This window comes from Lynx rufus, unplaced genomic scaffold, assembly GCF_022079265.1.
Source record: "Lynx rufus isolate CCGP_SWC_20201006 ecotype Redwood Valley unplaced genomic scaffold, mLynRuf1.p SCAF_4, whole genome shotgun sequence".
Taxonomy (NCBI): domain Eukaryota; kingdom Metazoa; phylum Chordata; class Mammalia; order Carnivora; family Felidae; genus Lynx; species Lynx rufus.
The window spans coordinates 104513893-104531003 of record NW_025814856.1 but is presented as its reverse complement, the minus strand read 5'-3'; positions in this window follow the sequence as shown (position 1 = coordinate 104531003).

The following is a 17111-nucleotide window of genomic DNA, read 5'->3' as shown; positions in this document are numbered from 1 at the left end:
AGATGGTGACTATGAAATGAGAAAGGCACATCTAAATAAAATTTAATGGCAAATTGAGTCTCAACAAGTTATATCAGGGTTTCAGTAGGGGTTAAAGATACATGAAGCTTTGACCTGGGATGGTAAGGAGAAGGCTGTTATTACAAACAAACAAGGAGGGTCATTTATGTCACTGGGTGAGACTATCACAGGTTCAGGCTTAAAAATTCTGGATTCAAAAATAGCAGTTGGGGTAGGCAGCTTCTAGATGGTGCCTAATAATATCCACCTCTTGTGTTTCACACCTGTAAGTAATCTGCCCTTGAGTGTGGGCAGGGTTTAAGTGAATTTTTCCTAATGAATTGAATATAGCAGATGAGGTAGAAGGTCACATGTGAGATTAAGTTATTAAAAATACAAAAACAGGGGTGCCAAGGTGGTTCAATCCACTCAACATCTGACTCTTGACTTTGGCTTGAGTCATGATCCCAGGGTTGTGGGATTGAACCCTGCATTGGGCTCTGTGCTGAACATGCAGTCTGCTTGAGATTCTCTTTCTGTCTCCATCTGCTCCTTTCCCCTGCTCCAGGGCTCTCTCTCTCTGTAAAATATAAACAAACAAACAAACAACAAAAGCAAAAACTTTCAGCTTCTATCCCGGTGTTCTCTTTTGCTCTCACAGTGTTTGCCCCTGGAACACTAGCTGCCATGGACACTATGTGTGGGAAGGGACTGATACACGCAGACAACTACATGAGTGAGCGTGAAAGTGCATTACCCTCCTTCAAGTGAACTTTTCAGGTGAGATCAGAACTTCACCTGACATAATATAGCTTGAATACAGCCTCATGAGAGATCTTGAGCCAGAGGTACCCAGATAGGCCTAATACAGATTCCTGACACACAGATACCATGAAATAATACATACTTTTTCTAAGCTGAAAAGTTTTGTAGTAAATGGTTTTATAGTAATAATAGCTAATATAGTAATTTATCCAAATGGTACTGTTAATTTGATTGGGATTGAGTTTATTCATAGGTTTGAAATTCTATGGCTTGAGGGGAAAGTTGAAGCCTTGAGATATATATATATATATATGTATACATGTGTATATATATATGTATATACTAATCTATATATATATATATATACACACACACACACACACACCTTCACACCAAAAACTGAGCCACAGAGATACTGTACTTAAGATAGAACTCAAGGAAAAATATAGTTTCAAAGGTGATTAGGTCAATATTGCCAAGTGATAAAAATAGGTAAACTAATTAAATTTTCCTTCAGGTTTTCCAAATGATACCTTTATGGGGGATTACTGGGGAAGTTGAACAAAATGAGAGAATGCCAATCAATTATCATACATAGTTTCTTTGAAAACACAGAAGTCCAAATATTAGCAAACTAACATGAATGTAAATATTACCTCCGTGAAAAGCTGGCATAACTCATGTAATTTAGGTTTCTGGCTCCATTAAACCATATAAGTAATGTAAAATTAAAAAAAAACTATTAGATGTATTGAAATCTAAAAGGCGTATTGTTGAACAAGTACCATAAAAGATGATTAATGTGTATTTGGTGAAAACAGATCATTTTGGACCATGAGTGAAGGATTGATTATTTTGTGGAATACTTCTAATTTTTTCTCACTGATCATAAGTAATACCTTATCAAATGTAAAAAAAAAAAAAAACCTCTTCAGTTGGTCTCTGATATGAATTAACCTCCATGCTATTGAGAGCTTAGTGAAAATTTATGAACTTGAATCAGGACTAACTGTTGTATAGTTTCACAGACAATTACTCTGTGGTAGCAACTTAATGCCTTTTGAACGTCAGTTTATTAATAATCACAATTCTTTTAATTCTACATAATATTTTAAAGACTCATCCATGGGGTTCCATAAAACCACAGGGCTAATCTAAGGCTTAAATCCATGAAGTCAGTTATTTTCACCTTTTGTCTCCCATGTATTTTATGTAAACACTACCCTTCTGGTTGATGTGTTTCCTTCTCTCAGATATCTATGAACTCTGTGCAAGACTTAATTAACATTAAGTGTGAAAGGATCACACTTTTCATTTCATGCTGATCTGCTCAAATAATAAACACCATTGGGTGCTTTTGTGTAAGGAAAATATTTTTTTGATTATTTTGTAATCTACAGTCATCTTTTAAAATGAGTTTAATCTGCTAAAGTCTTATGCTGATAGATTAGTAAAATGTAAACTTAAATAAAACAAGCTAGAGGAAAACTTTAGTTGGCTATGGTATGAGAAACTCCTCTTGAGGAGAATATATTCAAACTAACATCTGCCAATTGGCTAAATACATTGAAACTGTCTAATCACGCCAAATAATTTGGAAGCAAAATTTTTAGTTTTAATGAACATTATTTCTTTTCAATACTGTCTGAATTGAGTGAAAAGTTTTAATATCTTTTTTTTGTATAAGTAAATAGAGACTTCATTTTTCTTTATCAATCTTTTCATCTAAGGTAGGTAAAAAGAGAAACCCAGCACACCAATACTGCTTTAAGTCAATAGATAGGTGTTATGACTTTTAACCTATTTACTTTCTGTTTCCACAACTTCTGATGTTATAATTAGGTGAGACACTTTCCCTCCTCATATAAATTAAAATCCTCTCTAGACACTGGTATAAACAGATAGAGATGAATAATAGCCATGGTTTGAAATAACTAAATATGGAAACAGTATAAAAATTGTCTTCCTATTGCCTATTCAAAGTCATTTAAAGAAAAGTGGTCATGAGGCAGATCTTGAAAGTGAAAGAGATAGGGTCTTTAAATGGATAAAATATTCTAAGTGTTTAGAGAGGAAAAAAAAAAGATATCATGTTAGAAAGTGGATAGTCAGGGCCACTACCCATGTCTTCTTTGTGCAAATTAGGGAAAGACACCACTTTATGGCAGATTAATTCCATGGGCTTATAGCTTGAAACCTGATGATGCCTTCATATAAATTTAAAAAAAATGTGTCCCATGGGCAGATGCAGTTCTTTCCCAGGATGGTTTGCCAAGAAAATTGTAGGCTAAATTACAGTCCTGACTCCCTCCTTGGCAAGGGCCCTAGAAGGTTAGTATTTGGTGTGATCATTTATGATGGTCCTGTGGATGGTGTAGGAGAATTTCATTGTACAGGGAAACAAGAGTTATTAGGAAGATAATTTTTTTAATAAAGTTAACAGCATATACTCAATCTTCAGCACAGTTACAATTACGGTTCTTTTGTTGTAAGTAACAGAAACTGACTTTGGCTAATGTGGGAAATATTTATTGGGATAATATAAAGCAGAAATTATCTTCTTTATTGGGATAATATAAGGTAGAAATTACCTTTGGGATGAAAAAGAGCCATTTGGTTTCAGTTTTTATGTCATTACACTTAAGATTTAAATTCTGAGTTTGGAGTGGAGAATCTGATTGTCCATGTTTGGGTTTTGTACCCACCAACCCTTGGAAAGTAGAGGGAGAAAACAGTAGCCAACACTCTATGTAGAGGGGTTACAAATGAATCCCAATAGCAATATCAGAAGGGATACAAGCTGAGTATACAACATCATCTGAAATCTCCTACAACAACCTTTGCAGTAAATACATTGAACAAGAAAGAAGAGTAATTGGAAAATTCTTTCATATGATACTTTAATATTTTTCATATCACTTCAATAATTATGACAGGAATATATTTGTTCCTTTATTTAGGATGTTAATTATTGTTATAGAAAACAGTGACATTGAGTTTTTAGAAATAATGCATGGATGGAGATATAAGCCCCTGAAATTTTAATATTACCCTATCCTTTCATTTATGAAAGCTTCTCTAAGATCCTAGGTGTAATTCGTATGCTGTCCAACTGAAGCAATACAAGAACCATGTTACAAATCAAGTCTGATTTAAAAAGAAACACTTCACAGAAATTTATTTTTTGATGTCTACATTGTAATATTTTCCCAAAATTCTTCCCAATTTTATCCCTCTACCATAGAAACCTATAAAAGATAATAGTAAAAAAAAAATCACTGAAGGAGAGACAGAAAAAGGGAGCTTTTGATGTTTCTCTTCAGGGTTCCATATGAAATCTTTCTCTTCTTGATTTGTACAAGTTCCAGAAGTATTTGGAGATTCTCACTTGTGGGTCCAGCCCAGCTGGACTCTTTAACCCTTCTCTGCCCTCTTCTAATTCACACCAGTTTCATATCAAAAGGCTAAATTAAATAAACTCTACATAGCAGACAGAGGAAAGGAGGTCACCAATTTACTATATTCTTCCACAAAATAAGCTGCAAATACAAAACCCCTTCAGCTGAAAGTGAGTGTCACCAGAAGCTCTGCTTTGAGGGGGGAAAAAAAGGCAGGATATGAGGGATTCTCCAACATAAAGGCTTTTTAAGCAGGAGGACAAAGGATGCACAGGAAGCATTAGGCCTCAGAGAACATGTTATTCATCATGAAGGGTTCTGGCCAGGAGAACAAAGAAAAAGAACTGGGCAGGTTTAAGAATCCATGTGCCTCAAGCTAGCTTGCTAGAACAGTTCACCCTAATTTTGTGTGAATTTTAGACTGCTCCCACAGTGAACACTTGTTTTAAGTGTTGTCATCTAGTTAGGCATCACAGCCTTTTCAAGAATCTTGTAAGTGGTAACAATCTTTCAGGCAGGAATAACTACGCAATTGAAGTGACAGGTTCACCTTTTCAGATTTATGAAGAGTTTTTTATTTCTGGGTTTGGCTTCTCTGAAAAATAATAGGTGAATATGATGTTACTGTGTGTAACCTTGTGTAACATGATACATACATGATAAACTTGTGGCTAAAATAAAGTAAAATCTCTTTCAATCTAATATTTGAAAAATAAATAAAAGTTGGTAGGTAAAAAGAAATAATAATAAATTTTAAGTAGCCAGAAATTAGGGAAAAGAGGTAAAATATCAGGCAATAAACTTAAAAAGAAAAGGCAGCTGAGGAAGGGGAAAGAAATTCTGGTGAAATACAGCCTATTCCTTAATCCCTAACACTTGTTTTCTGTATGACATAAAGAAGCATATATAATGAAATGATGAAAAATTTACTAATGACCAATTTGGAGAGAATGATCTTTTAAAGGGAATATGTAACCTAGTGAAAAGGCAGGAAAAAACATTTGAAAGTTAAAAAATACTAAGTAGATATCCTTATCCACCTCCTGAAAAATCAGCTTTCATTAGCAGGACCAAGAGGTCTTAGTTGGGAGAATGAGCTGATGTGCGCAAGAGTGATACAAAGACCCTCACAATGTGAGTGGGCTTGGATAATTAATCTTCCATGCCATCTGAGAAGAATGAAACAAGTCCAGAAACCCAGCAAATGCTGAATGTCTTCCTAACTGAATGCTACCCCATCTCCATGCCCTCAGGCTTCAGCAAAAAGGTCAAGAGGTAGTAGCCAGCACTTCTATAAAACTGTATGCTCGAGCGGGGGGGAAGGAAACATGGGGGATAGAAGATACCAATGATCTCAGATAAAGGAGAGTGCCCAAGAAAATTCACTCATACGATATTAGAGAAAGTAAAAGTTCTAAATAAAGATGCCAATTTTTAAGCCATGGAGGATGAAAAGGAAAGGCATGGAGACCATATCAGTTATATTTTGTTCCATAACAACCACCATAACTCAGTGGCTTAAAATAACAAGGATTTATTTAATTCACAGTTCTGGAGTTTTGCAAATTGGCCTGTGCTAAGCTAGGCAATTCTATTTCAGCTGGGCTCAGTCATGAGTCTCTTTCAGCTGCCAGATCATCATAGCTCATCTAGCACTGTTCATCTTGACTCCATGTATTCTCTCATTCCCCTCACAGGATGGCCCATGCTTGTTCACATTATGGCTGCTCAGAGGTAGAAGAGAGGAAACAGAAGTACACAGAGTTTCTTGAGGACTAGTCTTTGAATAAATGTACCATATCCCTTTGGCCAAAAAAGCAAGCCCTCTTTGAAGTTAAGGGGTAGGGATATAGATTCCACCTGTTCTCAGGAGGAACTGCAAAGTTATGCCGATTGAAGCATTGATATAGGGAGACTAATAAACACTATCACAAAAAGATTTAAAAAAAGAAGCATCATATAACATCACATAATATAACCTGATCTGTAAGAAAACTCAGGAAACAAAAGAAAACTTCCTAAGATACATATATAAATTCTGTTAAACAAGAATAGGGAATGGGGTGTTAAACAATAGGATGAGAAGCAAAGTGAGATTGAAGAATACGAGAAATGAGTACAACAGAAGCAAACTGTGTTCCAAATCTGACAAATTAATTAAAAACAGCAAAAATAGAATAAAAGCTAAAACACAACCATAGACATAGAGCATAGAGCAAAATAGAGACACTTACAGATAGGAAGGATGGACAAAGAATGTAAAATATAGAAATAATTGGTATTCCTGACATAGAAAAGTCAACAAATCAACCAGAAAAAGCATAATTATAAAGGAAAATTTCCATCTGTAATAGGTGCTTTCAGTATTCTCCAGACACTGTCAATGTCAGAAGACAATGGAATAATATCTAAAGATTTCTAAAGAAGAATGACTGTGATCAAAAAATATTATTGATATTCAGCTAAGTACAGTTGATCTTTTAACAACATAGCTTTGAACTGTGTGGGTCCACTTTTATGCAAATTGAGAAAATACAGTATAGTACTGTAAATGTATTTTCCTTATGATTTTTTCCTAGTGATTTTGTTAATGATATTTTCTCTAGCTTACTTTATTGTAAGAATACATTATACAATGTAACATGTAAAATATCTGTTTATCATCTGTTTATGTTTTTGGTAGGGCTCTGGTTAACAGTATACTTTCAGTAGTTAAGTTTTGGGGGGAATCAAAGTTATAGTCAGATTTTTGACTGTGCAGGGGTTCAGTGCCCATAACCCTTGTGTTGTTAAAGGGTCAACTGTATTTATTTTGGAATTAAGGCAATAGGAAAGCATTTCAAGCAAGTAAAACTCAGGGTATATAGAACATCCAAATTATTCTAGAATAAATGAATACATTAAAATTCAACTCATCAAGAGACAAAAACAATTAAAGAACTCAAATTAAAAAGTAGCAGTAGAATGACTAGTCATGACCATTGAAGCCAGTTAAATGTGAACTACATTTAAAGGGAGAAGTATGGGGGAATCATGAATATGGAACAGAAAAATTATAAACGTTGACAAAATAAGAAAAATGATTTAATAATATGAAATAATATAAATATAAAATGGATATATAATTATAATATATAATATAGCTAACCTATAATAATATCAGTGCTTTCTTCACACCTTTTTTCTTATTAACAAGCTATCAGAAATACTTTCTAAAAAGAAACCTATCCAAAAATAACTCTGACATACTGATACATTTTAACAGACTTCTTCTTGAGTATAGAGATCTTTAGAAACTGGTATTAAAGAAACATTAATTAGCTATATCTTTGGTTTCTTTTTCCTCTATTAAATTCTTACATAATTGAATATTTTCCTCTATGAAATAATAATTAACATTTACTGAATATATGATCTCAGTGTTTTTATATCCAATAATTCCTTTCTCCCTCTTTTAAATGTTTTTATTTATATTTGAGAGAGAGAGAGAGAGAGAGAGAGAGAGAGAGAGCAAGCAGAGGAGAGACAGAGATGGGGGGACAGAGGATCTGAAGCAGGTTCTGCGCTGACAGCAGGGAGCCCCATGTGGGGTTCAAACTCACTAACAAAGAGATTATGACTAGCTAAAGTCAGATGCTTAATTGACTGAGCCACGCAGGCGCCCCTCTAATTCTTATCACAACCCCATAAAAGAGTTCTATTTTTTTTTTCTAATTTTACTTACGAGAAAATTGAGAGACAAGCATGCTGCATGCTGGTGCTCCTATATAACTAAAGTATATAACTTTATATAACTATGGTAGAAACAGTTACGTACTGTTTTATCTGTCACACTATTTGGTCGTTTAGCTAGCAGTTTTTCTATTTGTGTGTATATATGGATACATTGGAAGATAACTGGAATAAAGTTTCCCAAGTTGTTGATTATTGCTGGATGATGGCATTTCTTCCTTTACAAAAAATTTTTTTCCTGAAGTGTATGCATTTATTTTTTTTTTTTTTTGCAGTGAATACATTGATTTCATAAGAAGCCAATGAAGCTATGATTTATGGGGAAAAAAAGATATGGTTATTTTCTTCATATCGTGTATGATAAGCAAGATACTGGCAGACCTAATTTATGCAAAACCGTGATCTTTGTCTTTTGGTCCTGACCTGATCCTCCAGGGCATTCTGTTAAAATACATGCTGCAGCAATTACTGAAACATAAAACATGGGTTTCCTTTCTTATTTAAATTGTTATATAATTTAGATACAATAAAGTGGACACATATTACATATATAGATTTATGAATGTTTTTATATGTAATCATTCCAAAACATGGAATTTTTTATAGTATGGATAATCTGCACAAATTTCCCTTTTTTATGTGGAGGAATGATAGAGCTGTGCTAGTGAGATCTCTATTGGTCCGAGGCAGGAGGGAGGAAAGAGAATCCAAAATTGAGGAAATGTTTACAATCCAGAATTATGCAACAAGTTTAATGGTCACCAAATCATTTGGATTGGAACTGTGTAAAGTTTAAAAGGAGAAAACGACCCAATTATTTCAGAACCACAAAGTAGATGCATTTGTGTTTTGCATTTGAAGTGAGGTTGTTCCCATTTCCAGGCTAGCTGACCCATATATAGTGGGCTATGGTATTAGAGAGAACTGTTGTGTTAAATGACATACCTATAAGTGTGTTAAGTGACATATATATGTGAGGGATTGTGATTTATCAGTGAGTGCTCAATGGGAGAAGTGAAACACTAGGAGATGTACATATGTATGTGTTAAAGGATTTTTGTTTTTTATAGGAATTTGAGCCAACATAATATTGAGAGCTGGTTAAGAAATTTTTTTTAAGGTCCTTGACTTCCTGTCTGACCCTGAGCTCAAAGTTCAAAAGAAAGAGTTGTGAGGAAAGACATAAAATGGTAGAGTTCAAGGGTGAGGTAAAACCTACACATCTGAGCTGGAGTCCATGAGGATGGGCTGAAATGTGTCAGTTCTCCTTGTCTCTGACCTTGGTAGTATGGAGGTCCAACAGAAGCTGGGGCCCTTTGTTAAGGAGCTAAAAAAAAAAATATCTGACCCAGGAGTTGGAGAAGCTAAAGGAGGTTCTAGAGAACAGTGGAGCACTTGCAGGCTTAGTTACTCATCAACAAGATAAGTCATCCAGTCAGCAATAAGGTTGATGAGCTATAAAATGCTTTTCATTTGGGCAATCCAGATCTCTCAGGAGAATCTCTGTGACCCAACCAAATGGGAACCATATAGGGTAGGGAATTCTGGGAAATGTATTTGAGCTTAGTTAAGTTGACATATTGCAGAACGACCACATGAATTGCTGTTTTTGACAGGCAGAGAAATTTCACTTAATCTTTCTTTAAACCAACCTAAAGCGTTAAATTCATTCAGAGATCCTGCTTTCTGTTTTTGAAATAATGATGTACCTGAAGTTGTATTTTCATTGCTTAATCATCTTGAGTTATTGGATTTTGAGCTGTCCCAGAAAGTGTCTGTGTCATGTAAGAAATTACCATATGAATGAAGTCATGATTGTACTGCTCTCCCACATCAGTTAACATTGTGTGTATGAAATACAGACCCTGTGCTTGACCTTCTAATATTTGGAAGTTTAAAAATACTAATACATAATATTTGAAGTGTGTGGAAATTATGACTAGATAATGATACAGAGATGAAAGGAAAAGAATGATGAATGGCAGTTCTATTTTTTTTTTCTTCTTGATAACATTAGATTTGAGGGGAAAGGAGACATGGGTAGTCCTTTCATTTGCTCATGTTTCTTTTCATTAAAATAATGATTAAAAGATTCCATTGAATATTCAGAATGTCTACTCTCATCAATAACTCCACATACAAGGAAAACAGAATGTTAATATTCATTGTATTTATCTTTTTAATAATTTCTATTATTTATGCAACAGATAACAGGGAAGTGTCTCTTCATATCCTCCTGGCTGATTCCCCACATCACTTTACCAGGTTTCTCTGTTTATGCCAGTCTTGTTCCAACTGAACCTCATCTGTTCTGAGTAATTTCAGCCTTTACTTATGAAAGGCTTTGGTAAGGCTTGTTTGCTTTTCTGTATGAGAAAATGACTGTTGATGGCCTGAAAAATCTAGAAGTGATTGGTTTATGAAGTGCTTATTCCAGATATCGGGTCTCTGTCTCAATGGTGCAGTCACTCAGCCATCATAAAACACATTTAAAAAGCAGAGATTAGTATTAAAGAATGACAATGCATAATCAATTAAATTTAAGCAAATGGAAGCATTCCTGAAATTAGAATCTTAGTTGTATTATAAAGAAGGTCCAAGTAGTTACTTTGTGCCCTAGAGATGTGGAACAGTTACAGTGGAATGTTCAATCTCTAGATACAAGTGAGAGCAAAGTATGTGACTTTTTTTTTTTTTTTGAGCATCTGGGACTTGTTTAGCTTCTTAACTCAGGACTAAGACCACAGATGGATAGGGCACATGTGTGCCCTTATAACTCCCAAGTTTGATACATTTCATTCCTTGCTTAGCTACTCCATGATACTCACTGAAGTATGTCACTGCTGTAGTCAAACCAGTGTTTTGCACATAGTGAACACTCTGAGATGTCTACAGAGTGATAGAATGACATATGGAATGGGGACACTAAACTAAAAGTGGGATTATGGTTACACTTGTATTTAATATTCTGATTTTAGAATTTTTAAAATAGAAAGTACTCCCTATTTGCTCCAGGTTAATGGGTAATTGCTGATAGAGGAGAGGTAAGGGTCATTATTGAATGAAAACAGTCAACTCCTCTCTTACCATGTCAAGTAAAGCCTGACTGTTCAAGTCAAGAGGCCATGTTCAAACATAACTTCCTCTCAGTGTGGCAGTATAATCTAGTAGTAAAGTTCCTATCTGGGGAAAAAAATGTGCTCTTTTGAGAGTTAACATTGCCAGGGACAAAGAAGGTGTTCACCTTCCCTCTAAGGACAATTTCCAGAAGTTGCACATAGTACTTGCCAGAAGTTTTACATGATATTTCTACTTATATCCCATTGGCCTTAGTAACATGACCACATCTAATTGCAGGAAAGACTGAGAAATATAGTCTTGATTCTAGGTAGGCATATGTCCTATTGAAAATTAGGGGATCTTTTGCTTAAAAAAAAGAGATATTGGGTACTTGGGAACTGCTAGGTGCCTCTCTCACAAGGGATAAAGTCAAGAGTTTGGTTTTGGTTTTGTTAAATTTGAAATGTCAATTACATAGACAGGAGAAGAGGTAATTAGATATTTGAATATGGACAATATGGGGCTGGAGATCTGTCAGTTACAACACATAGATGCACTTAAAATCATGGTTCTAAAGAGATTAATTAGAAAATTGATTTATAGACGGAAAAGAGGACCCAGGACTGCTGAGACATGGGCCACTCCAATAGTAAGAGACTGAGAAAAAGAGAAAGATCCCACTATGGGATTAAATAGTACTGGTAAGTGTGGTATAAAAGGAATACTGTGAAAGTGGTGTTCTGGAAGCCAAATGAAGAATCTATCTTAGGAAGGAAAAAATGGCCACAATGTCAGCAGCAGCCAAGATGTTGAGTATGGTGAGAACAGAGAGATAACCATTGCGTTTAACAAGATAAAAGTCACTGGTGTTAAAGAAAAGAGTGATCTCAATGAAAGAAATGGGACAACAGTCTGATTATACTGAATTAAGAAGTGATAATTTTTTTTCTATGAATGGGAGCAATAATATAGAATGATTAAGGGAAAGTAGTAAGATGGGAGATAATACACCATGCTTGTATATTCTAACTGGTATGATACAAAAGAATAGAATTTGTGATGTGGGAAAAGGATTGATAATTACATAAGCTGTCTCCTTGAAAATGCAACTGAGTATTTGATTCAATATTCTAGTACTTACATAAGAGAAAGGAAGGAAAAGAGAAAAATTTTCAACTGTAATGGGAGTAAAATACCTGGGATATAGATTATATGTGTTCATGAGAATAAAGGAGTAGTTCCTCCTTTTTTCTTCAGTGAAATTGGAAACATGATTCTCTGCTGGGAAGGAATTGGGGAGGAGAGTATTACAAGTTTAAGGAGAGTAGAAAACATGTGAAATAGTTGTCTTGAAGAATGGAAAGCTAAATTTATGACTAGTACATAGAGGGTAGCTGGCAGGATTGGACTAAAATGAGATATGTGCTATTAATTCTAGTGTTTTTTTTCTCCAGCTTGTTGTATAGAGGTGTGGAATTGGAGTAAATCCAGGTTTATACATAATTATCATTTTCTAGGCCAATAAAATAGAGGGAAAGGGATAAAGCGATGGAGGAATTTTACAAAGGAGATGGCTTTAGTGATGTCTCATGAAGTCTAAACTGGGTAAGAAGGGAAAGGAAAGGAGATGAGGGGGACTATGGGCAGTTAGAAGTGGTATGGAAGGCATACTAATGGCCTCTCAGAGACATCCATACCCTAAACCCCATAATATATGGAAATGTTATGTCATATAGCAAAAGTAATGTTGCAGATGTGGTTATGATTATGGACCTTGAGATGGAGAAGTCTTCCCGGATTATCTGGGTGGCCCCAATCTAAGCCCTTAAATGTCTCTGGTTAGAAGCAGAGGAAAGATGAAGCAGAGGGAAAGTTGAAGAGATCAGGAGAATGAAAAAGACTCACTCTGCTTGGCTTTGAAATACAGAGAGTGGACCTAAGTCAAGGAATGTGGTTGGCCTCTGGAAGCTGAACATAACCCCTGCTAACAGCCAGCAAGAAAATGGGAACTTTGATCTCAGAACTGCATGGAACAGGATAGCAACCTGAATATGCTCAGAAGTGGAATCATACCCAGAGCTCTCAGAAAGGAACTGAGAAACTCAGTTTCTGAGAACTCAGAAAGGCCTGCCAGGACATTACTTTGGGCCTTGTGCAACTCTAAGCAGAGAACCGGCTGAGGCACACTGCGCCCAGATTTGTGACATGTAGAAATTGAGATAATAAGTAGATGTTATCTTAAGCCACTAAATTTGTGGTAAATTGTTACAGCAGCAATAAAAATCTAATACAAGTGAGGAGTGTCAAATGATTGGAGGCATCAATGAGGATAAAAATGGATGTAAAGATAGTAAGGTAAATAAACTAGAAACAGGAGATTTTTGGTCAGAAAGCAGGATGCTAGAAATTGATATTTTGCTGGTGGTGCACTTATTAATGACAAATGTTGGCTGATGTGGGTAGAATATTAGACTTCTGGAGTGGAAGAATCGGCAGGGTAATTTTATATCAATGATGATAAGGCAGAGGAAGAATGTAATTCCGATGCTAAGATTTTTGGAAAGTGAGTGACCAGAGGTCAGTGTAGGAGTACAACAAGGGAAGCTAGTGGGGAGAGAGTTGATGAAATGCCCTTCAAGTACACTAGAGCTTTTAAGGAAGAATAAAATGCCAATTATCAGGAAGAAGAGGAGGAGTAAGGAGGACACTTCTGAGCACTATGGTATGGGGATGTGGGAGAAAAAAAGTCCTGAAGTTTATTTGCTGAAAGACAACTGGTTTTTCATGGATAGCCAGGTTTCAATTTTAAGAAGGCAAGGGGGAATTCAGGGAAGAGGTTGAGAATACAATGCAGGCCAGTGGTAGAGTTTGAAAGATTTTTTTTTTTTTTTTGCTTTAAAGTCTTTATTATCCTGAATACAGAAGACAGAAGTCCTTGAGGATATAACAGAGTTCTTTATGTGGAAACATTATTTTTTTTACAAGTGAAAAATAAATAACTCTTAGAATAATGGCATATATGCTAATATGTGCCATGAAAACTAGAGTTTTAATATTTGACAAAATGTCTGTGCAAAGAAACAAATGCATAAACACATAACTGCTACATTAAGGCAATATGAAAAGTATACTCAGAAATCTCAGTAAAGTGACAGTATAGGTTTCTAACTTTAGTATTGCACCCAATAAGGCCATCTAGGTGTCCAGATGTCCTAGAAAACCCACAAGCTGACCAGTGTCCAAAATGCCCAAGTGGGAGTAGAAAACTTGATTAAGAATATAGAAACAAAGAAGCTCCAAATCCCTCTAAGACGTAGGGAGGTGACAATCAGGACAATCAAAAGTTAATACTTAAGCATTTACAAAACAAAAATAAAAAGCACGCAATATCTAAAATACCTACAATAAGGCTGTAAATGGCTTGATGGCTCAAGCAAAAGTGACCCCACTGGATGAAGCTAGAGTGAAGTTTTTGGGAAAAGTGGAGAACCCCCCAGTTTGTACACCATGAAGCTTCATCTCCATGGACAGCTCTCTGCTTCCTAAGGAACATGTGTTGCCTCTTCAACTTAAAGTATTCCACCAACTCAAGAGCCCAAGAAGTGTTGACTAGTCCACAGAAATCTTCTTACGAGACTGATAGCATTTTATAAATCGAAAGACTTGGAAGTAAGAAGACGAAAAGGGAAGAGGAAGCCATGCATACCAAGTTATCGGTTTTCCAGGAGCCAGACTGGTTTACATCTGACAACTTGCTTGTCAGTTTGAAGAGTGTATATAGATATACAGATGTTTGTGAATGAAGGATGAGCTGGAAATTTTGAACTTCTTGTCACGTCCTGATGGGAACAAACAAGGAAGTAAGGCTTGAGGGCATGCAAGCTTTGATGGTCCTTTTGAAGAAGTTGGGCAACCATTCTAATTACATTCTTTTTCTTAGGATAGATCCTTTAGGAGATAAAGTGCTGAGTAAGGCAGCAGTACAGCATAGAGAGGGCCTTTCTGATCAAAGTATATGTGATTTTCGAGGTCTTATTTATAGATGTACAGCAGGCAGTACATTGTTGCTTCATAGACATTGCGAAGTTAACACTTGAGGAATCCCCTACCAACTGATTTGATATGGGTGTAGAAATTAGACTTGTTTATACTCCCTTGATTCTCTGAGTAGTCAAAAATGAAAGCCTTATCTTGTAATTTCATACACAATGAAAAAATATTAAAATGTTTTCTTTATTGTGAGAGCTGCTATGTGTTTCAAAGACAAAAGATCTTACTGCTACTTAAAGCCAGATTTCTTTACATCAATTCTTTCATCCTTTACTGACTCTCTGAAGAAGCAAGTTAAAATAGCTTAATCACACATGCTATGCTAAGGAGAAACTTTTATTTTTCAATTTGGGAAAAGCTGTTTTCTAAATATGACTTCTCCTTAGTAGTAAAGAAGTTCAGTAGAGAAGGATATAACTTAATATTTAGTAGATGTTAATTCTCTAAGCAGAGGATGCTTAAAAGTTTGTTAGAGCTCATTATTTAATTTTTAACTTCTAGAGACTCTTTGTTTCCCCCCTGGAATGTTACAGCCTTCTCTTTCAATGGTGATGAATAAGTCTACAGAAGTGCAGTCAGGGGAAGAAGGAGAGATGAAATTCATGTTCATCAGCAGATCCTTCATCCGAAATCACTTATATCACCCATCATACTGATTACTTTCCAAAAAAGTGACGAACAGCAATACAATAGGTATATAACTTAAGTTGTGTGGAATCTTACACAATACACAATGATGTGAGGATAATGTCACTTTAAAAGCATATCATTTGGACCAAGAATGAAGTAATAAATTAGATATCAGCAGAATATACTCTTTACTCTAGAAATTCACATTAGTGTTAATAAAGAGTATTAAAAATATATGTGTAATTTATGAGCAAAAATAAACTGAGTTGTTTGGAAGAAGACCAGATAGACTGTAAAATTTTACCCATCATCTGGCATAGCACATCAAAGTGGCCACACCATGGGAGGGTCTTAATGCTGGTCTATTGCTCTCCAGGAATCTAGATGCCCACTGGTAATCCAAAGAGGTGGAGAATGTCAGGGTTATCTTTGAGAAACTATGGTTTGACTGTCTTACATCTAGTGAGGAAAGTGTTTCCCAGTTTTGTGTTGCACTAGGATGGGATAATAGTCATTCATTGCCCTAGAAAGAACCTCATGCCATTTCTTTACTTCTGAAATGATGTACCTGGCTTAGAAGTATTACATTTCATCAGAAACCATAAGTTCAGGCCCATTAATAATAAATTCTTATTAACCTTTTCTAAAGGACAAGGGGGAAACTTTCCTGACAGCTGGATTGATTTCCATATTTGAATATCTTTCCATTGATCAACCTCTTCAGAAAGCCTTTCAAGTAAAGACCAAGTGTTTTGATTTTACTTCCTTTTGTTGCAACATTTAATCTAACATTCTTTCAATTCTGTTAGGATTAAATACATTATCCAACACAGATGTAAAATGTTTTGAGATTCATAAAATCATGGACAGATATTCTAATGAACAACATCTAAGGGATGTGTGCTACAGAGACTTCAACAAACTGAATTTTAGAGAGAAGATACTTTCTTTTCAAAATAGTCAAAAAGATTTTGAGAGAGTGAGATGCATAGAGCAGCTTTTATGTAATTAGGATTTTTCATGCTTTGTATACTCTCACTTATAGAATATAAACTAAATTCTGGTCCATATCACTTATTCCTTATCTTTTTACTCCCTTAGAGGTTGAGCAGCCCAACCATCATAGGCTGGAGCTAAATCAGTACAAGCATCTACCTTGCCTGCATTGTGCTTGTCAGTCTATCTTTCGATAACTAGTTATTTGACCATGAATGATTTCTAAGCCTCTTGGAGAGGAGAGTGAAATGTACAGTAAGTAGACTTGGATGAGCTGGAACATCCTGTTTCAACTGGTGATGTGGTAAATTGTTTTTCTGCTTCAGTTCAGCCAAGATTTTTCTGGACCTGATAATGGGACTGTAAGGGTGCCAGATTTTCTGTTACCACTCTTATCATATCTTCTCAGGAAAAGCATGCAGTAGCACTCAGTTCTTATTAATGGCCTAATTACAAGCCTCCAGTCAGGACAATCTTTAC